The sequence below is a fragment of the Belonocnema kinseyi genome, chromosome 7 (genome assembly GCF_010883055.1).
Source record: "Belonocnema kinseyi isolate 2016_QV_RU_SX_M_011 chromosome 7, B_treatae_v1, whole genome shotgun sequence".
NCBI classification, from domain to species: domain Eukaryota; kingdom Metazoa; phylum Arthropoda; class Insecta; order Hymenoptera; family Cynipidae; genus Belonocnema; species Belonocnema kinseyi.
The window spans coordinates 68,269,746-68,294,240 of record NC_046663.1 but is presented as its reverse complement, the minus strand read 5'-3'; the positions used below and the strand labels follow the sequence as shown (position 1 = coordinate 68,294,240).

Sequence of the window (24,495 nt, the reverse complement as noted above, 5' to 3'; positions counted from 1 at the left end):
AACTTGAAAAGCGATTGACCAAGTGTATAGAGCTCCAAGGAGATTATGTTGAAAAATAAAAAAAAATTTACCTAAAAAAAATTGTTTTTATACTTCATTCTATGGACTTATTGAACTACCCTCGTACAATTCCAACGTTTTCATAAGATTTTACAAATTTCTATAGTCAGTAAAAAATTGTATATTATTGTATCTTATTGTATTGTAGTTTAAAATACATTTCCATCAGTATCTGCAGACATTAGATTATTTAATTTCGAAATTAATATTCAATTGATTATTTCGAAAAGTGAAATCCTTAGGCTGAAGAGCCTTTTCTAGGAACATTAATACATAATTTTTTTAATTGGTGGAAATGCATTTTTAGAATGCAATACTATAATTTACAATATGTGACCATTGTAATTTTGTTGTAAAAGTGTGTAGTAATTAACTGTACTTTATTGTGAAAATATATTTCCACGAGTGTACATATCTACCGACCCGGTTGGGGGGATTTTAAGTGCCTATCATTATAATTAGCAAACGCCACGTGAAAATAAAAGACCAAACAAGAAAGGAGATTAATTGAAATAACTATAACGCAGACAGTGTTAACGTTGAAATACTTAAAAACGGTGGCGAGAAAATACCTCACAGGTTATGCGAATTGATAAATTTATGCTCGAATTTATGTATGGTGACGGGAGAAAAGCGATTATGGTACCAATATACAAAAGAAAGGGAGATAAAAACAACTGCAATAACTACAGGCGTATCAGCTTCTTAACACTAGAAGGATCGGAAAAATCACATTCCTAGAAGGCCAGAGGGTCCAACTGGGACCCTAGCCGCATTTTCACAGTTTTAAGCAATTTCGCATATATACTAAGTATCCAATAATAGGAAAAGTCATCAAACCTTGGCGCCCCAAAAAAACTTTTAAGGGGTTAGCAGCGTTTTGAATATCAAAAAGGGCCAAATTGGACCCTCCAGTCCTTCTAGTCTCAAGTACCGCAAGTAAAATATATTCTAATATACTTATTCTTAGGGTAATGAAAATAACAGAAGGAAAGATATGGGTTGAACAAATATTTTGCGACCAATTTTGTTTTGTCCAGCGGTTTAAACCTGTTATCTGTAGTGTTCTACCGCGGGTTTTCTATAATTTTTGTGGGCTTGCCTGTTTCTGTGTTGTTTTTCAGCTACGGGCAAGTTTCATCTCTCAAAAACTGTAAACAACATCGAAAATGACGTGAAAGTAGCTACAAAAAACTATCAACACACATACACTTAACTGCACACACGCTGACATGTGTCTCACTGATCTATTCTACGAGTAAACTGAGCTGATGTGAGAAAAAGCACGGATTTTTCATAAGGCGCCATAAGTAGTTAACAGGTTTATACGCAGGCTTAGGCTCTAGAAAACAAAAAGCGATTTTCAAAAATCCATTTTAAAGAAACTAAAAGGAATTTTGCACTTTGTTTTCGTGATATTAACTGCATTTAAAAACCTTCCAGAAAATACAAAAATATCCATTTCGCAAAAAATGGCAGTTAGCAGGTTTAGACCGCGGACCCTTCAATTATTATCGATTGCCAGTTCACAACACATTTTCATGATCTCAGTTTTTGCGTACGTGACACTGCATCCATTGCTCCCCTGGAATGCTTTCAGAATAAGCTTCACAGCTAATAGTGATTGTGAAAAAGCCTAATGTCATCCAAATTCTGGGATAAAAAGTACCGCTCGCCACTTTTTACCTCCACACATTGAAATTATTTACAATCAATATTTTATAAATAATAGAAAATATTTTGAACAGTAAGCTACCTGTACTACAAGAATACATAATTCTGCATAAAACTATACCCACTTTGTGACAATGGCACGTAAGAATAAGTGTTGGTACTAAGAAGAAACGGTGACGATAGAACTACTTTCTGCACAAAAAACAACCTAAACTTACTCACGATCTAAAAGACAACTTCTAGTGGCTACCAACGGCGCAACGGCTATCGGGAGGTTATGGTAATCCGACGGATCGACGGAAAATCTCAGATCGAGTAACAAAATAATAATCTATTTTTGTGTTATTGTATCTAGCACTTTTTCCCCGCGGCACTTCTGACTCAGCTTTACCCTATTAAAAAAAAGTGCAAGAGACTTATAATGCAAAAAATTGTTTCTCTTTCTGCAACTCAGGCTGGTGTTGCTTATTCAGATATTGCAAAAAGATGTACAAATTTTATTTATCATGATTCCTTTAATATTTGCTGATGATTTTTATTCTCAGCTACGATAAAAAATTTATCATTTCAATAAATTTATATTATTAATTTTATTGAAACATAAGTATTTTCATTATCTTGTTTTTGAAATTAAAAAAAAGTGCGCATCATATGCCGTGCAGAAATTGCCCAACTTATTCCCGAGTTCCGATCTGGACCCGATCGGATTTTCCACATGTGGCCCCAAGGGGGCAGATGATGTGGCTCGCGTCAGAACCACGTCGGGTCGGGTTAGGTTAGACAAGATTATGTCAAATTTTCTGTTATCGTCGTGATATAGTTTTTCTTTCATATAACTTAAAATGCCAAAAGCAAATAGTAGATTGCGATTTCGGAATCACAGAATTGTTGGTGAAATTTCTGATATCCACAATGAAGGCAAAGGTAAGCTTTAATTCGCTAGAATCAACATCACAAGTCATTTTTAGCTTCTGAAGATTTCCAGCGATGTATTCGAGAAAGCGTCGTCCTTTTGAGCGCATTTACTATTTATGTGAATAAAAAAATGTTTTCCAGCTTTTTAGAATTTTATATTTTGTTGCTGATATTCTGAAAATAAAGATTAACTTATACCAAATGTATGAATTTCCGGATTAGTAACATTGTAAATTAAATACTTTTTATATTTTCTCGAACATAACCTCACTTTTTAAATTTCACTCCACGTGTCCCATGTGCAATTATCAAACAAAAATAATTCGAAATGATTATTAAGATTAAAAAATATTTATCATTAAAATTCATTTGTGTGCGTGTGTAATAGCTCTAAATTTGAACATTTTTTGTCAAAGCATAATAGTTTTCTTCAAAATGCAAACTCTTATAGAAAATTGAAGTTTTGTAAAATGCAAAGTTGAAAAATATTAATTTAAAAACTTTTAAAATATTACTAATTACAGAAATAAAAAAATAAGGGCCCATATCTGGGCCAGATCGGGTCCAAATTTTGGATGCCCAGATCTGGGCCCGATCGGGTAGGGCGTTTCATTTACGGTCTGGCGCTAAACAGATAACCCGATTTTAAACAGATTTTTCCCGATCGGGGACCGACCGGCGCCACACCAAAATTTCTGCACGTGACACAAATTTTTTTGTGAATTAACAGTTTATTAAAACTTGTATCGTTTTCCATATGTAAATTTAATTTGTTTTCAATGTTATATATAATTTAGGCGAAAAATAGTCTTAACTTGCATCATTTTTGCAAAGATTTGATTTTTTATTAATGTTATTTTTCACGATTAAAACAAAAACCATGCATTCTATTAAAAAATGATTGATGACAAATTTATAGATTTTTCCACATGAACAAATTTATGTTCTTAATTTTTTTCGTGGCTTGTTGTTTGTCTAAAAATTTTTTTTTTTTTTATTTTTAATGCTGCTTTTTACGTATCTGCAAAATTCCTGAAAATAAAACCAAGATAAGAATTTTCAAAAAAGAGCAAAGAAAAAAATTTTTTTTGGACAAAAATAAAAAAGAGGAAAGCAAAATTGTTTGTCTTGATTCTCAGGTTCACATGCAGGCATACATGCATACACATAGGCAGAAACATTCGTACAAACCTGTTATTCAGAAACAGGGGGTCTAAAAACGTGGACATTTGACCAAAACGGGGGAGGATTAAATTTAACACAATTTAATACATCTCTGATGATAATGCAAAAAGTTATGCCTAACCAATTTTTTAAAACTTTATCTGCAATATGTCCAGGAACATCGAGGGACATACAAATTGAAATCTATTTGGAATTCGCTTATAATCTACATGTCGTCCAAAAAATTAAATTTCGTTCAAAAACTACATTTCTACAATATTATATCGAAATGAAGAAGTTACCCTAATTCCCCTGTTACCCTCTTTTCAGTTTTTAAAACATTTTCTCTATTTACCCTGTTTTAAAAAACTTCCCCTTTTTCGCTTTAATGCAAACTCCATCAATAGAACCCAAGAAGAAACCCTACTATTTTCGTTTGGAAAGTCTCCTATTATATTTTTGTTTCCGATTTTTTCTCTTTTTTTTTAAATCAACTATTTGAGTAAATTTACTTTTTTTTTTAAATTCAATTATTTTGTATGTCATCTTTCTTGGTCGAAAATTCCACTCTTTTGTTGAACTTTTGTTTTTGTGGATAAAAAATTCCTCTTTATGAATAAAAAATTAATCATCTTTGGATGAAAATTAATCTTTCTTGGTTGAAACAAAGATGTTCTGAAAGGTTCTACTGCAGTATATTTCGACTCGAAGTCTGATCTTATTGTTTTGAGAGAATTTTACTATGTGAAATATGGAAATGTCTTCAAACAATCCAATAAGATCCAGAACCAAGAAAAGACAAAAAAAAGAGATAAAAATGAAGGTGACACAATTTTGAATACCATTAGTCGCTGCGCTTATTCAGCAGCAAATAAATACGTGTACGGTTGATATGGGATCGGGAGGGCAATGCTCGAGGTGGCCTTGCTCGCGACCTCCTCGGAACGTACGGCGAAGAGGAAAAGGTGAAGGAGGGTAAAAGAGGTGGTTATCTTTCTGCAGTTAACTGCATCCTCCTGGGCAGGTATACTCGTGTGTGCTTAATGCTTCTGTATTTGTGCGTAGGAAAACGTACAGCTGCGTGAAATGAGACGCAGCCTCAGAAGGAATGAACTAATAAAGCGAGACCGAATGATTCATCGAGTTTGTGGAACAAGGAAGAAAAGATACCAGAGAGATATCTTGCGATTTCGAAGACATATCTGTGCAAGGTTACGTACTGGGCTTTCTATATGTCTGGACGTTTGTGTGCGTGTGCGAAAGCGACAAAAAATCCAAATTCCTTTCGTCTCACTATCAGCTTCTTCTTATTCTGCTTCTTGCACCTCAACGACGCGACGAGGCCTCTTGCAGCTTTTCTTGTTCCTGCACTTATATACTCCCCATTTTTCTTCTTCCTTTTCTTCTTACTCCAGTTTTGCACTTTTCTTATTTCCTTCGACTTCTGCACCTGTCTTCCTTGAATATTCCTCAGAGCAGGGACCTCTATTGCTGGCTATTTTTCTAGTGCCCACTCGAGCTATAAAACTAACATGAACGAAGCTTCGTGGAAAATATTACAGAAAGGGGAGAGTTAATTGAAGAGGAGTAGAAGATTCATATTGTTGAGTTATTACGATTACCGAGGAATTCAAATGAGAGTACTTTGCCTGGAGAATGGAAATTGATATAATATGCACATAAGTGGTTCGAAAATTTCCCTTATTGCAGTTGCAAATTTCTGAGCATCTAACACTTTCTATCAAACTCAAAAGTAAATTGAAACATAGCTCGAGGTGGACTTTGAAATGGAAACAAAGGATTGTATAATCGAACAGGTAACTTTCATATCCAGTGTAATCCACGCAGATAAGCGACATCAGGAGAAAGAAAAGTTGAATAACGGCACTTAGAAATTGCGCGTATCCTATCTTCGTTATGTACTACAGATTCGATTGACAGCTTGCATAATTTCATAAGCACATAATCCTAATACCCAAGACTTGTAAAAAAACAAATACAAAATAAGAAGATATATGAAAATTATTCATTTAACGCGCTTCACTCTTCCCGGAGAAACTTCGATTAATCGATCAGTTTGCTTTACTATTTCTTGTAGTTAACCCCCGTTGATTTCTTTCTCATTGAAAGTCGAGTCCTTGTTGCTAATCGGTTTCTCTGATGCGTGAAAGCGAGAATAGTGATTTATTAATTGTATGTAAACGATCGATACACTCATCGAAACAATGATAAATATAAATTCCTTTAACGTAAACAAGTTTTCTTCTTTCTTTTAGAAATATATTATTTTTCATCAAAGAAGACGGTCAGAGGCTTAAAGAAGTAGAAATTTAATTAGCCTATGTGGTGATTCTATTTTCACTTTGGCATTTATTGCTTCATTAAAATAGTTACAATCCGCATTTTTTCCTAGATCGTTTTCTAATGCCCCCAATATGATATTACTACTTGTATACTGCATGATTCAATAATAAAAGAAGCTTTTCATTAAATACGCGAAAAAAATGGATGTTCAAAACCCTAGATATTTAACGTATCAGATAGTACCGCGAAACATGCAGATATTAATGGACAATATCTGATATTCCTATGAGATGTTAAAAGTAAAAATATTGTTACGTTCAACTGAAAATTCCATCATATTAGATTGAAACAACCAAGATGTTATTAGCCACTTGATGAAGTTTATAGTGAATTTCCTGATAATTTATGTAAAGGAAGCTTATGGTCAACGTCACTGAATAGTAAGCTCTGCGTTGTATATATTTTTAATGTCCACCCAAACTAAAGTTTAACATCTAGATGGCTACCCTATAGTGAAATATTAAATACGTCAAACCTAAATATCTAAATATTAATTGTAAACATATTGGACTAATTTGCAAATCATCGCAAAAGTTGCTTAGGGAATTTGTAATTCTTTGATAGAAGATTATTTTCAAGAGAAAACGAATGATTTGGAAAAGATCTTGATGCTTTCAGGCTTCGATAAATTAATTAAGGTAAAGATTCTCTGTTGATGATTAAGAAGAAAGTGACAGCCTAGTAACTTTCAAAATCCAAGAGTGCCACTAAGTCATAGGACATCTCCATAAATCTTATGGTATACGTTCATCGAGAATCTCGTTAAAGGAAAGTTGTACTGGACATCTTCTTTTTCTTGTTTTACCCGCTCGACGTTCTCGGATATGGACAATGTCGTCCCGACGAGTTTTCTTGGGTCCCGAAGAAGCGTCACTTCATCTGCTTCAACATGAGAAGTTTAGTAAAAACCATTGATCGAATATCGATTCATTTCAGTAAAAGGCATCAAATTAGAAAATACGATCTTCATCGATTTATTGTTGTTTTATACAATTTTGTGAATTCTAATCGGCAGTTTTTGCATTTAAAAACCTTCAAGTGCCAGCGTTACTAAAGATTTTAGATTTCAAAATTATCTCATTAAAATAGCCCCATTAAAGTTTGAATCGAATATGAACTTTCATAACGCGAAGAAATTAGGAATTATTTAAATCTAAAATTTTTCGATAATTGAGGGTTTCATTTGGAAATTGTACAACTTCGAACGACTTTGACTGAAATTTATACTTGAATGTTACACTTTAAAATTAATCAATTTTGAACGCTATCAAGCTTCGATTAAAAATAAGTTAATTTCAACCCTAGATTGGCATGATGAAAATTCACAAATATTCGAATTTGATGCTACCCAAATCAAATATCTTAACTTGAAAAGAACTTTTTCTCGAATTGACCCGTTCTTAAATCTCCCATTTTCTTTATTATCTTTTACATGTCCTCGGGGCATTCACCAATCGTAACAAGGTACACTCCCACGACTTTCCTTAGCCTCAGTGTGGACTTATGTAATGAGAGATGGAAAAAGGGAAAGACAGTGGTCTGCAAGAAGCCCCATCGAACGAGCAAACTATTGGCGTGACACGTGACACGATATTGAAACGAATGAAATTTGATCAGACGTGCCGGTGACGGATAGTGAGAGGGTACATTTCTTTCAGAATTATCTGAAGTAACTAAGAAAGAAAAGTAAAACAGAAAACTTGTCTAAAATAAGCGAAAACCTGGAACCAAAGTATTCCATTTCACTTCGGCGTGTACAAATGGCAAGGTTCTATCTTCGGAGCGTGCATATTGAAAGGTTCTAACTCGACACGTACACATTAAAAGGTTATGTAACGTTGAGGGCGCTAGTGTCCCTAATACAACTTATATGGGCTTCTGAAGCTTCAGGAGTTTTCCGTCCGAGACAGAATCATACAGTTCATTTTTTACTTGTAATTCCATCTTGATGATAAATTGAAGCTCATAAATAATTAAAATTCACTTCTTTATTCATCTGAACTCCCAGATAGGAGATTCCATTGAAGATATACTCGAAGATAAATTCTTGACGCTTGACGCTGATGTGGTACTACTTTATCGCGATCTGCAGGATTTTGCAACCAACTTTTATTCCTGGTTCGCTGGAAATTGAGTTCATTTGTTTCGGACCCGTCGACGTGAATTAAAATGGTATCATTGCTTGGAGCTAAACTGATAAATATGCAATACTTCCGGATGCTAAATTCGTTTGGAAATTTTCCTGCACGACGTGTGTTTCTGATCGGTACAATAGTTGGCGATAAATTGAAAGTGTTGCGCGCAGTATGAATACCATACGGTACATTTGCATGAATCCGCAATTGGCATGGCGTAATGTCCGAATTGTGTGTGAGAAATTCGACTTTGCCAAAATCAGTTGGATAACCAAACAAGAAAACATGAGATACACGGGTATCGGCTATTAAATTTGACATCGAAATCTCGAGCATTGATGTAATATTGCTGACAGAAGGTTTAACAATATGCTTTAGCGAAATTGATCGAATCAAGAAAAAACCCGGATATTGTATTGTTTTTTGTTTCTGAAACAAATATTTCTGAATCACATCATTTATTTACTGTTTCACCAGAAGACAATCACATTCTACTATGATGTTTTTTCTTGTTACGTAATTTTAAATCATTACACGTTGAGGGACGAACTAATCGAGTAAGTGAAACGAATCCAACGCTCGATACGTGAGGAAACTATTAACTAATAAAATCTCTTTGTGTATTTTTTAAAAAGAAGCTATTGAATACTGTGAAATAAAAAGAGTCATTTCTTGACTTGAAACAAATGTAATTTAAATTACCTTTGATTAATTTTAAATTCTCTCCTCAAGTAACGATATAATCGGTTGAAATAGATCCAAAAACTGTTTGAATAGGTTTTTAAACGACTGTTCCTATTTTCCTAAGCTACTTTCCCAAAATTGTAGCTGACCTTTTTATCCAGGCAGGGTCGATAGGGTGTGTGTGACAAGAAGATACAAATTTACACTTTGTTCAATGATATTTTCAACATTTCAGAAGATTCTTGTTTCAAATTTTGCTAAAATTAGCTTTAGTTTTTCTATTTTTAGTCGTCCAATTCATCCGCCAATTCTTATCACGTATGTATGTATATATATATGTGTGTGTGTGTGTGTGTGTGTGTGTGTTTGTGTGTATGCTTTCAACTCTGTCGTCTATAAGAATATTAATAAAAATAAATTTTAAATTTTGTATGAAGGGTTCGAATCCTGGTCCAGAGTCAATTTTTGCTCATTTATCGATTCTTTTCAGTTCTTCGACAGTATCTAGTCATTAGATGAAGTCAATGTAAGGGAAAGTAAAATAATGGCGGGTGTAGCCAGGATCCCGTTGTTTGACGTTGTAACAAAAAAGATAACCAATTGGTTTTTCATTCCAATTTTTTTCTTTATCACACTTACCGCGTTGTAACAATCATCCCTATCGAGCCCTATCGATAAAGGTTAGAATCTCGGTATTTCCCAAGTCAAAAACTTTAAAAATCTTTAATTTTCAAGCCCCAAATTTTCAAAACACCCCTAAAACCTACCTTTACCATATATACATAATTGCATACCTAACATATTAAAAATGACAAGTTATACACAATAAAAAAAAGTTTTCAAAATGATACTGAAATCAATATCATTTTGATATGCAACAAAAGTGATACTGAATTCAAGAGCATTTTGATCGGCCGGAGTGAATGATCGACTTTTGAGATCATAATGATCTGATTCGGGATCATGTATGAAGTCAAACCAAAATGGCTGATGTTTTCAGAGTACTTTAGATCATATGCAAAATTTTTATGGTTTCTGATCGTGAAGTGTACTTGAAAAGTTAAAAACAAAACAAAATCTGATATTACAAAATATCGCCTGTTAAGTGCAGTTGTAACTTCCGTGGGATTAGATAGAATTTTGAGGTCATGTTGTTATGACACTCGCACCCAGAATTGGCGGCCATTTTGTTCAGCCTGACAAGTGAACCAAAAAAATAAGATCAAATAGATCCAAATGGACAGATCATTGTGATCTCGAGAGTTAAATGATCGTTGGAGCAAAATGCTCTGCAAAAAATTTGATCCCTTTTTTTACTCTGTGTTTCCGATACTCTCAAATTAAAAACCGTCGAAAATCTTCTTTTCTTTTCTTATTTTTATATTTTCTTTTTTCTTATTCTTATTTCTTATTCTTTTCTTTTCTTATTCCCTGAATAGCCTGGTAGCGACATTTCTCTGAATTTTAGACGTTTTTCTATTGGCGAGAATCAAATATCTAGCTTGCCATTTTCAACCATTTTAACTGTGCAGATAGTATGGGTGGCTTTTTGGGAGTGTTTCCGAACTATCTCGACCGTCCTATAATTCCATGCAAAAAAAAAAAGATTTTGTACTTTTTTTTAGGAGCAAGTATCGAAATTCTAACTTGTCCCTTTTAACATATTAAATTCGCATATGCTAATAAAGGTGGCTCTTATACGTATTTTTGAAATGTGTTACCCACCGTTATAATACGAGTCATAATTAAAAAAGATTTTCGACAGTCTTTAATTGGCAAATATTGAAATTCCATCTTGTCTTGTGCATGTTTGAGTAATGCGTTACGTGAAAGGGTAGTTAAATATGTTCACAGTGAAAAAAAGGATCAATTTTGTTGCAGAGCATTTTGTTCCAACGATTGTTTGACTCTCGAAATCATAATGATCTGTCCATTTAGATCAATTTGATCATATTTTTTGGTTAATTTGTTAGACTAGACAAAATGGCCGCCTTTTCTTGGCCATCTTGATTTTACTTTATACATGATCCCAAATCAGATCACTATTAACTCAAAAGTCGATCATTCATTCCGGCTGATCAAAATGCTCTTGTTTTCGGTGTCATTCTTGTTGCATATCAAAATGATATTGATCTCGGTATCATTTTGAACATTTTTTTTACTGTGTTTTGAAACGTGACTTTGATATATCTAGACAAAAATATGAGTTACGAATTGACGGTAAGTAGTTTTGAAAACTATGAATAGTCAACTTAAAATCTATTTAGCCTTTTTAACTATGTGAAAATGCGTTTTGCTTTTTTTAAATAGCTTTATTGAAGATCCTGAAGTGAATATAAAACTTGTCAGAAATGACTTCCAGGCGTCCCGAAAACATTTTTCAATGGCGTACAAAAAATCGTGTTTGTATGGATTGTTGCTTGTCTTTGCTCTTCAGAGTAAAATGTCCAACAGCAAAATTAAACATTTTGCCCTGATAACCAATTGGAAGTACCAAGGCACGCAAACGAAATTTTTGAGTCTTTTTGAAAATAATTCCCAAACGCTTTCATATCTAAAACATTTATTATTTGCACTAGAACATGATAATAAAGGCGTTTTAGTAAAAAATGGCTCTTTACCTAGTAAAAAAGGTAAAACAAACTTTTCTTTTCTAACAGATTCCATGGACTAATAGTGATAATTGAAAAGAAAACATTAAAGAATTTTCAGTTGCTCAAGTAATTCACAAAAAAATTCCATCTGTCTCGCAATGGTTTCAATTAATCCGGGATTCGTCCTTGATGTTGAGAAACGTATTTCTAGGTGGAAATACCGCGTTCTTCGCTGCCATGATGATGACCGTGGGTCATTTGCGAGACGACGGATCGGGCGTTCTACTTTCTCTCAAATTAATGACAAAGTGCACTGACTCAAGAAAAAATTATCGATCAGTCATTCATGATACTTGCGGGAACCAAATCAGCAAAATATTTACGGGAAAAATAATTTCTTCAAATAAAAGAGTATGAATTCGTCATTGTTTCAAATCAAATAAATAAGGTTACTACTAACCCACAAACCAATAAATGACCGGACATTTTTTGAGACCTGGAAAAACCAGGAATTGATCATGAGTTAATTTTTTTTATCCGGAACTTTACCAATTTTCACAAGTAGAATATATCCAATCACTTAAAATATCTCAAATTTTATATCAGATGATTTAAAATAAATTTAATTTCAACTATAATAATTATATAATATAATAATTATTTATTTGACCAGAAAAGTTCTGAATCTGTTCAAAATTAAAGAGTTTAAGGATTTTAAAGTTGAAAATTGAACTGTTTCAATTCCAAAACCTCAGTAATTAAACAAAAATATTTAAACTTTATAAGCTATTTTTAATTTTAGGATAATTTTAAATTAACAAATTCGTAATAACTGAAGGCTTTTATTCAATTCCAAATCCTATTCAAATATTGATCCTGCCTATAATATTTCATTTTTAACTCACTAAATTTAACATTTAAAAAATATTTAGTAATATTTGACGAAATAAGCAAATGTTAATTAAAAGTATTTTTAATTAAGCGATTTGAAACTGAATTGTTTGAAACAGAAAGCACTGAATTGCTACAAAACTTTGAACGCTGCAATTTTAAATGTTCCATATAAAAAATGCAATTTGTGAGTGAAAGTGTTGAATTTTGATGAATAAATAAAAATTGAATAATTATTAATGTGAAATGACTTAAAATTAAAATAATTTAACTCCAGGATTTTTGTATAAAAAAAACTTTAAATTTCACAATTCTAATTTTAAAATGAAGGAAAGAAATGTTGTTATTTATTTTTTTCCTGAATTGAAAGAAAGACATTTTTTTATTTTTAACATTTTTTTAATTCGAAGGGAGGAAATTTTAGTTTTCATTTAATTTCTGGATTGAGTGACATTTTTTTACTTTTAAGATTTTCACAGTTAGAAAAGACTAAATTGGGGATATTTTTTTAGCACATGTTTTCTTTTGAACATTTTCACTGATTTGAAGGGTTCAACTCTTTATTTTCAATCTTTTTACTGAATTGGAATAGGGCAATTTTTTATTTTTATAATTTCTATCACTTTTATTAATTTGGAAGGGAGAACATTTGAGTTATTTAATATTTTTCTGAATTGCAAAAGGCTAATTTTTCATTTAAAATTTATAATTAGTTGATGGGGGAAATTAGTATTTTGAATATTTTGATGAAAGGGGGAACTTTTTTAAAATTCTATACTGAGTTGGGAGAAATAAAATGTTTTATTTTTGACACTTTTATTAATGTTATTTTTTCCGAGTTCGAAGATTTTAATTTCAACGACGGCCAACATTTTTACAACCCGCAAAACCACGGGAAAGGGTGGAATTTTTCCTGGATTAAAACGGCCGCCCTGAATGCATTTTTGTATTTATTCTCAAGATTTCTTATGTTAAATTGAAAAAATACTGAAGAAACGGTTTCTTTAATTCAAAGCAAACATTAATGTGGGTTCAAGATTGCAGGGGGTGTAGGATTTTTTATGTTAGATCTTAACATTCTAAAGCTTTTATCGCCTGAAATAAGTGTAATAGGCTATCGTGATGCTGAATCATGTTTATTCAGCAGCCGGGAGAATTTTTGTGCACTGTTGGGAGACCTGACCTAGGCAATAAGATCGAATCTTTATGGTACATCATAGAACTTCCCTACAAAAGGCGCGTACACTCAATTCTCAATATTGAGAGGCGGATTCGATTTATTCGATATCTGGTCAATGGGTAACTCAAATCAATGGAGAAAGTTGCGCGACATTCGCGTGTTTCTCATAACCCGGTAGACTGTAGAGCACAGTTTCTAATTTCTATAATGCGACATGAGCTACTCGTACGCCTGTAAACGCGATGCAATTTTCCCCTTAGCAAATTTCCCCGTATAAAATTATACGGACCACTTTTACGCGCAACTAATAGCTTTATACTTGCTGGTCTGTACTAATTCTAATTTAATAAAAAAGTTGAACAATACAAATTTAATGGTCAAAAACTATTTAATAAACTAGATAAATTGATGAAGAAGTGAAAAATGTGACCAGCTGATATGTAAGGAAATCATAAGAGAGTTTTATCTCTTCCAAATGAATGCGTTACCAAATAACAGCACTATAATAAACAGTATATTACTTATTTTGCAATACGATGGCTGAAGATTGAAGATCATTATAACAATATGGAGAAAGTTTCATAAGAGAAATGAGTTTATCCTGAATAATTTATTTTTCATTATAGTTATAAAATAATTTTTCTAATGGTTAGAGTTATCTTTAAACAATTTAAACATGATTGGTGATTTTGAAAGTCTCAGAACTTTTGAAATTATCCGCGCATAGAAGTATGTAAAAGGGAAATACGGGGAAGAATAAAACAAATGCTGAGAATATTGGAAAAAGTTACTTACGCTCAACTTTCTAGCTTTAAGAAAAAAGCATAAAACAATAAATTACTAATTAATTTTACAAATTAATTTAGAAAATCGGATTGAGCTAGAATCAATCACTATAATTAAACTGGAACCAGATTTCACAACTTTAAAAAAGGGGATACTTCTTTTTTTAAACAGAGATTTACTCACGTCCTTTGAGCAACATGCAAGAAAAAAACGAGTTAATCACATCTGATGCTCGGAGATAGACTGCACTTTGCAAAACTCGTGGAAACAAGTATCATATATGTGAAGTGCGAATAGTCGTTTGCAGATTGCGTCAGTGTTGCCACACAGCGGCAACCTTGCAATGTCGCCACCTTGTTTTCAACTACCCTCCCCCTCACACACCCTTGTCCCATGACAGCACAATATTTCATGCATGCACACTATAAGATACACACGCAGGTGTCATCATTTATTAAAACGTGTGTGGGGTCTATTATGGAATTTCAAGTTCAGGGTTTGATGATAATCATTAAAAATGAATTACAAGCTATTAGGAGTCGTAACGTTGGACTAAACAATTCATTGAAACAAAAGGTGAAAATAATAGTTAAATTTTTATTCATATGAGTAAATTTATAATGAGGTTTGATTCATTTATCTGACTGAAACTCAACTTTTCTTACAAACTAAAAGCTGTGATTTATTTTGTATTCCCTCTAGATATTTAAAAAACGTGTAAATGAGTACAGGAAGAGATAACCAGCCAATAAAGGTACTATACGAGCAAGACTTAGTCAATATCCAGACAACATAGACAAGATATGAGCAGGCTGTTACCAATATTTAGCCAATGAATGCAAGATATGAACAGGTTGTACTCAACATCCTGCCCATGAAAGCAAGATATGAGAAGTTTGTTACAAATATATATTAGGATAATTCAGATTCGTTCGTTTGGGATTGTTTAATCGGGTTAGTTCACTTGATTTGGTTAATTTAGACTGGTTTCGCTTGGAATGATTGGGTTGTTTGGTTGATGTTGGTTTGGATTGGTTGATTCAACGGTTTTGAGTTAATTTGGGTTTTACTTTGTTGGTTTGGGTTACTTGGTTTGATATAGTTGGTTTAGAGTTGCTTGTTATTGATGAGTTTGTGCTAGTTGGTTTGAATTGGTTTATTTGGAATGCTTGATTTTCATGGGTTTGATGCTTTGGGTTGGTTCAACCCAAAGGAGGGTTGATTCATTTGCCAGGACTCCTTTGGATATGCTAGCTTGCGTTAGTTCCTTTAGGTAGATTGTTTTGTGTTGGTACGTTTGGGTTGGTTTGTTCGGGTTGGTTCGTTTGTTCAGTTTGTTTGTGTTCGATCGTTTTTGTCGATAAGTTTGGTTTGGTTCGTTTGGGTTCGTTTGCTTGGGTTTGGCTCGCTCGGGCATTTTGTTCGGGTTGGTTTCTTGGAGTTACTTGGTTGGATATTGAATACACCCTGCTCATATCTTCCCTACATTAGCTAAATATTGGCAACAGTCTGCTCATATATTGTCTTCGTTCTCTGGACATCAATTAAGTCATGCTCATGTCGTAACTTTATTGGCTGAATATTGACAATACCTTGCCTTTCTTTGCTGGATATTGATTTCCTTCTTATATCTTCTCTTTATTTGCTGAATCTCAACAAAAAACGAAAATTTTCCTTCAATGAGCTTCAAAAATAATCTGTGTCTTAAGTTCATGACTTCCTTTGAATTTTGCTCTCAGAGCGGAATAACTTTAGTAGGCAACATTTTTTTCTCTAATCTTTTGTTGTTAAGCCTAGCTCTGTTAAATTGGCTCAAGGTTTAACCCTCTGCAACTCGAAAACTGTCCATTTTCTGACTTTATGCCCACTACCTTTATAATCGAGAGGTTCATTTCGTTCGTTAAAAAAAGGAGTGACGTTAAAATAATTAATAATCAGAATTTTCAAATTATAAAAACTGCTGAAAAAAAGTATTTTGAATTTTATTTTGATTCAGAAGGTTCTCTATTGTCACCTTCGAAATATACATTACACTACTAGCCAAAACTTTGAATGGACATACGAAAATAGGATTAAAAATTCGCCAAGTTAAATTCTGAAATCTCGTCTTTAAAATTAACCCACGAATATAATAAAATAATTACTGTTTCACATGTAGAGTGGAAGTTGAGAATCGAAAATTAGCCAAAAATAGAGAATAGGTACGTATTTTCCACATATTTAGTTTAAGCGAAATTTAATAAACTTTCTAACCGATTTAAAAAAAAAAATATTTCTTTCTTAATCCTTCGCAGAGTTAAGCACTTTCTAAAACAAGCTTCTTTTTAATCGAATTTTCGTAAGTGGGTGCACAATTTTGGTGGGTAGTGTGAGTCGTCGATCAATTTAAAGAGGAACTTGTATATAATGACATATCATTTTTTTTTCTTTGGTTCAAAGCACCTCATATGGAAACATGAAAACCTCTCTAGATGGGAACTTTTTCAAGAAAATTATCCAACCTAATGAACATTTACCGACTATTTGTTATCGAGTAAAAACACACGAAAGTATCACGAATATTCTACAATGATTTAAAACAAGCTCATATTTTCTTGTGAACTTTAATAATGCAATTGGAAACAATTACATTCGTGAATATATTATTTTATTCTTTATAAGAGATGATGGTATCTCAAATCTCGAATTCACTTACCTAGAAGAGCTCAATACAAATATGGCTTATATATTTTGCTGTTTAGAAATTTTCCGTTTACGCACCTGGAACAGAAAGAAAATTTTTGTTAGGAACTTGTAAAAATTAAGGGCGAATTTAAGCAAGAGTTCCAAAATCTTAGTTCTTGTGCCAAAGCGTAAATAAAATCAAGGAGCAATTCCGTGAATTAATCTCTGAAAATTTGTCGCCGTGTATGATTCTTTAATACAATTGTGCTTTAAATTCCCACTTACAAAATCCAAACTATATCGTTGGTTCATTTCTAATAATATTTTGTTATAGGCCAGATAAAGAATAAATATCGGTGGTTAGCTACGAGTACACATTTTTCTTAGTGGATGCTTTCACGTCGAAGGCTACTAAAATTCGAATACATAAAAACTGGGACTAAGTTTAGATGAGCAATTTCAAGTGACAGTTAACTAATAATTCCTTCGACACGGCATGAAGTAATTAAAAAATACCAGAATACTTTCACTCGGTAAAATATCGAGCTTGAAATTCTTGAACATTGTTTTGCTTTTCTGAGTAGAACATAAGCATTAACGGTATTTATCCTTGTTCATGCTATGAATTTCGATAAGACGCCTTTGCTCAGAATGCGTTCTCCGCAGGATATGACAAAACCATTGTGCAACAGGGAATGCAACATATAAGTCGCATAAGTGTATACAAGTAAAGGAGGAAAATTTAGTTGCTTTTAATTTCACTTATACATACATAAAATATTTCTATTCATATCTAGAGTAATAAAATATAAATGCAGACTTTTGGCAGAGTGATTGAGTTATGGGAGTTGAGCGGCTGGCATAACTGTATTCCATTTTCCGCTACCAATACAACCTATTTCTTTCTGGCTGGATCGATTCAGTTTTATCTGAGTTATCAAGACTCAAACACGGATTTTTTATATTATGTATCAGGTCCCCTTCTATAGATATTAATATTTTCATTTAAGTTGTACAAAGTTAAAATTAAAAAACCTATTCGCAAATTTGTACGTAATTGTTTTTAGATAAAAATAGACTTCACACAATTTGAAAAAACTCTACACAAATTAATTCTATATGCTTTTACAGAATTTATTTGTATAGAATCGATATCACCCCGTGGATCATTTAATATCCTTCGAGATTGCACTTTTTTATTGAAAAAAATATTATTGCACCAAGAATTGGATTAAATTAATCTTCCATTTGATGTATCGAGTATTCAACCTTGTCCTTAATTTTGTTATTTGGGCATTTAACTTTTCATGTCTCAAGAACTAATATTTTAATGCTGTTATTATGTAAAAGATTTATACATAAGGATGCACTCTATACATCCAGTAAATCTCAAAATTCATCAGACCTTTATAATGATTTATAAAATCGACCATATAATAGAACCCAAAAAGAAGACTTCTTACTAAATATTAAGTAAGTCCATTCAAAACTATTTTCTGCTTTAAACCTTGAAATTAATTAATCTCCAGATGATAGAACGTCTTTACCATAACGTGATCAAACAATAAATAAACGATTACACGTGGCACTGTCTATATTTATTCAAATATGATTAGTGAAACATTTTAACGACGAATGACGTTATCAGTCTTACAATAACAGCTCATGACTAACCTCACACACCTGCAATAAAAAATAATTCCTTTCCTCTGTGACTTGTTATTTTTTTTTACGAAGACAACATAAACATAAGTTGGAAGTTAGATAATTTGCGGCAGACGGTTCATCGATAACGGAAAGCAAATTAGAACGATAGAAGGAAATAACTTTCAAGGCCCTTGTTATACAAATGGAATGTCTAGGAAAAACATTAAGTTCTTATAGACTTAAAAAATTGCAAGCTACCTTATTTGCAAAAAGGAAAATTCCATCAAACTCTTACGGTTTTGATGACCTACATCTTGATCATACTTCGACGATACATTTTCTCGTCAGGCCAGAATATTTGGGATCTATACGTAGAAAAATTTAGAATTGTTTATCCTCCTATAAGATTTTCTGTGTATCATATTAGCAGCTAAAGTTACAATTAATTGCAAAAATTAGCTACTTTTTCTGCCTCTGTCAATTCGTGACTAGCCGGAAGGTGAATGCTGCAAGAGAAACAAATCCGACCCAGCTCAGTTGCTAATTGCCACAATTAACCTACATTCTCAGAAATACACAATGCGACTACTTTACGAATGCCTTAGGCTCAGACGAAAGTAAACAATCAGTTTTCATTAGAAAAATGTGTGTGCTCGCATTGTTCACTTGATGTGAATGCAAATCTGCTTGAGTAAGAGACGCAGAAATTATTGAAACCTAGGGAAATCGCCCGGAACTGGGCTCTCCGGAAAATGACGGCTTTAATCACTCCATTAAAAATGGAGTCTAAATGTTTTGTTTTCCCATTTTAAATACACAATTCTGCAACGTAAACACTGCTTTAAATGACACACTTATGACTTATTTTACCTCTAAGAAAGAAAAATTGGTAAATAAATTGTGATATGATAGGAGAAACTTCAATATCAAGAATGCAGATGGTGATTTAACTTTTGCATAAAAGCATCAATAATGTGAGTTGCGTGAAAGATAGGCAATACGTAATCGGGCGCATAGTTCGCAACACGTAACAGAAAGTAACTTTTATATAGTCATGATACGTAATGAGCGCGTTAGCGTAACAACTATGCATAGAAAGAGATGAACTGATGCTGGATAGTAAGCTATGCCATGCTGTCCAGAACGTGACCTTTCCGGTGGAGTCTTCCGCGAAGAAAGCTTTCGCCATTTACAGTGTAATCTACTCTGTATGACTATAGATGTACTGTATAATGCATAAATCACATCTTTAAATTTTCTACAAACTCACTAAAAACAATTTTGTTCAGATGAGGGCTTTAAAATGTCTTTCGCACTTTCTTCATATCTAAAATAAAATACGATTTCTTTTATATGCTTTCACTCTCTTTAATTAAAAAATATTTTTTTAAATCAAGAAATCCTTACGTTTAGATGTACTGTACCAGGATGGCGGATGATTCCAATATTCCCGGTCACTTCCCCGTTTTTTCCCGGTCAAGTTTTTAAATTTTTTCTTTCAATTAAAAGTAAAATATTATTATTTGCCGCAGAACAAAAAAAAGTGTTAATTTATCATGCTCATTCTTAACATCCTTCAACACAAAAGAGCAAAAGTTGTCAAAATAACTGAATTTTGAAACAAATACTTGAATTTTTCAATAAAAATATAAATTTTCAATAGCAATGGAAAAGTTGATCTTTCAGTTGGAAAAATTAGTTACAATAGTGTTGCATTTTCAGCCCAAAAGTTAAATTTTCGACTAAAATGATGAATATTGAACGGAAATTCTTGAAGTTTCAACGACAAAAATGAATTTTCAAACAACAAGATTAATTTTCTACCAAAAAAATCCAATTTAAAAAAAAACATGAATTTTTTTACAAAATAGTTGAAATAGTTGAATAGTTGAAAAAAATAAACTTTTAACCAAAAATCGAAGTTACATTTTTAGTGAATAAAATTAATGTTTAACCTAACTCATGAATTTTCAATCGAAATGATAAACCTTTAACTGGATTTTTTTTTTTTTTTAATTAAAAACATAAGTTTTTAACAAATACCATGAATCTGTAACCAAGATGAAATGAGTTTTTAATTAATATTATGGAATATTTAACTGGTGTAATAGATATATTGTTAGTTGAAAAAATAATTTTTAACCTGAAATAAAATTTTTTTTTTAATACTTAAATTTTCGGAAAAAATTCCTGTTCATAAAAAAAATATAATTAAATACCTCATTTTTCAACCCAAGAGATGAATTTTTAATTAAAGTTATGAATTTTCAAAAAGAAATGTTTAACAAAAAAGTTAAATGTTTTTCTATTAAAAAATACCAATTTTAATTCAAATGTTTGAATTTTGAACTCGGAAAGATCAATTTTCAACTAAAAATGGAACTGTTGAATTTTCCGCTGAAGAAGTTTCTTTTTCAACAAAACTGATGTTGACATTTTTATGGAAAAGAGGAATTTATAACCATAAAGCTTAATTTTCTATTAAAAATAATAATTTTTCAGAATGTACATACATTTGCAAACAAACAGTTGAATTTTTAAGTCAAAAATGTCAATCTTCAGCCATGTAGTTAAAATTTAATTTAAAAAGATCAATTTTTAATTTAAGATCAGACAGAAATCTTACCATAACATGTTTTATGGTAAAAGAGCATGAAAGAGATTTACAATTAAAAAACAGACTTCAAAAATACCTTAGTTTTCGGCTCATTAATGACAAAAATAACATTTAAAAAGGGAGGGAGAAAATAAATTTCCAACCAAAAAACTTATTTTCAGCAAAATAATTACATTTTTTTACTGGACTAGTTATATTTTTAGATAAAGAAAATTAATTTTAAAGAAAGTAGTTCAATTTTCAACCAGAGATAAATTTTCAATTAAAATGATGATTAATAAATAAGATTAACTTCTTTCATGGTTCCCCGGTCAAGTGGCCACCCTGTCTACGTAGATTCAATATCGAAATAGTAGGTGAAACTCCAAAGAAGATTGATCCCATTCCATTTTTTTTCACTCACGCCGGGGATCCCAAAATAATCCCGCGTCCTAGTGCTGAGCATTCGAGTGGGCACAAACGTTAAAGAACATCACTGGAACGGCTCAAAAATGTTTTAAGTCAGTCCACATAACTTTATATAAAAATAAAATGTATCAGAGACGTTTAAATACGTATTTCGAACACAAAACGTTTTTAGAAGATTATCTGGTCTGACTTAGGACATTTTTTAAAACGTTCAAATAACGTCTTTTGACTTGTACGTCCAAGAAACGTTCTTAGGACGTTCCAATTACATTCTTAAATTTCGTGCCCACTGGGACTTCAAATCAGGACGTTTGGAAAAGTGAGAGGGGTTCGTTAAAGTTGAGTGATCAACTGAAGTGTCCGCGGTCTAAACCTGTTAACTGATATTTTTTTCGATAGAGACTTTTTTTCGGGAAAATTTTTTGATATGCAGTTAATATCCCCTAAACGAAACATCGAAATTCCTTTTAGTTTTTTTAAAATGGATTTTTGAACATTGCGTTTTGGCATGTACAGCATAAGTCCGCGAAACGATTTTCCTTCGCCGTGTAAAATTTATGAAATATTAGTTGACAGGTTAAGACCACGGACGACCCTTCAACTGATTCCTCTCCCCTTTCCAAGACACCTAATTTAAAATGCTAAACATTAGGCTGCATGACCTTTTTTTAATTCCCTGAAAAAGAGGTTCGGTGTTAGTGTGCCTAACTCACATCCAACCGCTTTTCCAAGAGACTTCCAAAATGACCAAGATTAGTAGTGTTCAGCATTTTAAATCAGGGACCTCGGAAAGGTCGGAGGAAGGGGGTGAGGGTCACATCCTTCCCCCACTGAGGCCAAACCTCTTATCCAAGGGGCCTTAAAACAGCACACGTTCTAGTGTTAAGTATTTTAGATCAGGGACCTTGGAAAAGGTGGGGGAGTAGGCTGAAGTATGATCAATGGATTTCTTCCACCTTTTCAAGATCTCTGATTTAAAAATGCTCAATACTAGAACGCTTTATTTTGTTTGGGCCCTTGGTAAAGGTGTTAGGTGCGAGCAGGGACAAAGGGCACTCCCACTCACACCCACTCACTCCGACCACTTTTTTTAGTAATCACAACTATATCTCTGGTATTGAGAATGAAATTTTTTTAAATTAACAGAAACAGCTCAACAACATTATTTCGTTGCCGTAAATGTATTTGTTTCTTAGTGTAAATTGCGAACTATATGTTAAATACAAGTATGTTTCCTAAGCAAATTGTGTAGTAGCACAAACATAGAGAAAAAATTTCTTTAAGTTAAAGAATGGCACAAACTTTTGTTTTATATCTCTGATACAAAATTGAATATGAAGTATGATTTAAGCGTAATCGTACCATAAATACCGAATACCGATTACAAAACATTATAAACAATCAGCATAATCGGACCCGCATGCACGTAAGCCGTAAGGAGTAAGCCACGCGTGGGGCAAAAAGCACCAATAGTACAGGCCATTCACCGCTAAAAAGTAATCCTGCCGTTGATTGGCACTGATACATATACGCATCGAAACCTGCTTCCAAGGCTTTATTAGTAGAAAGTTTGTATTTCAGGTGTTTCTGCTGGACATGGCTTCTCGTTATATTTAAAATGTTATAGTTATATTTTAATTTCAGGATAGCAACTGGTCGCTCGTTATAACTTCGTTAACGCCAACTTGGCCGTGCGGCCTTATATGTGTTGGATTCTTTAGTCGCTTCCCGTTATATACTTTCATTCCGCTTCCTTGACTCCAACCAGCATCTATAGCGATGGATAACGACAAGATTTATTCCCTACAAATCAAACACTTATCTCCACAACACAAATTATTATTGCTACAAATTATTTACTGTAGTATAACACAGCGTGTTTCTTTCTAACTACAATTAAAATTCCAGTTTACTCATTGGAATCCCATGAGATGATATTTTATATAATATCTATCAGCTTCTACACGTGAAGAAGTTCTGACTTGCAAAAAAATGGTATGCATCTCAAAATAAGACATAGTTCAAACTTATGGAATTGAAAAAAAATTCTCTGAAGCACGCAAAAAAAAGGACTTGAAAATTAAACAAGGTTCAGCTTCCCAGCTTCACAGAAAAAACAAAAGATAAAGTTTACATCGATTCCAGGCGAAAGATTTACCGCAACAAAAATTAACCTTATTGGATAAACTTTACATGAATCGAAGATAATTTCCGATCTTTAACCGTGCCTGAATAATCTTTCGCCTTATAATTGCTCTATTTGTATTCGAGATGTGGTGAGGATTGTGGCGCCAGCGCTATCTATCGGCGTTTAACTTCATTAAATTGAAGAGAACCGGGGATTTCCATCTGTCAGTTGTTTTTGCGCTTTTTATTATTATTATTACACCATTAAGCCATTTCCCTTTCGGGGTAGGCGAGACTCACTCGGCAGGGGAAAGGAGTAGTGTGTGGATGGGATAGAGATTTTTCAGATTGATCCAGAATTCTCGTGCTACTTATGTAAATAACACGTTCGTTTCGCAACACTGCTCCGACCCAGGCTGCTGATCAATCTCTCTAGCAATCTCCCCAAGCGAAGAACCTCACGAAGCCGTTATGTAAGGTTCTCCACTTAGGTCCATTAATAGCCAAGGTCTTTGTTTCAGGCGTCGTTCACTCTACTGACACTCTTTTTATTAACTATTTTCCGCCATACTTTCCTGTCCTGGC

General features: G+C 32.9%; 1 protein-coding gene across 5 annotated transcripts in view; it reads right to left on the bottom strand.

The window, feature by feature from the left end:
* The window catches only part of LOC117177051 (protein cordon-bleu), a 249,412-nt gene that overhangs the window by 98,483 nt on the left and 126,434 nt on the right, over window positions 1-24,495 (bottom strand). The window contains exon 1 of one of the 5 annotated variants that reach the window (XM_033367516.1): window positions 14,631-14,652. The exons of the other annotated variants lie outside the window; for them this stretch is intronic. The gene's annotated coding sequence lies outside the window, so the exon portion shown is untranslated. Of the gene's footprint in view, window positions 1-14,630; window positions 14,653-24,495 lie in introns of those variants that run through there. 5 annotated transcript variants of the gene reach the window in all.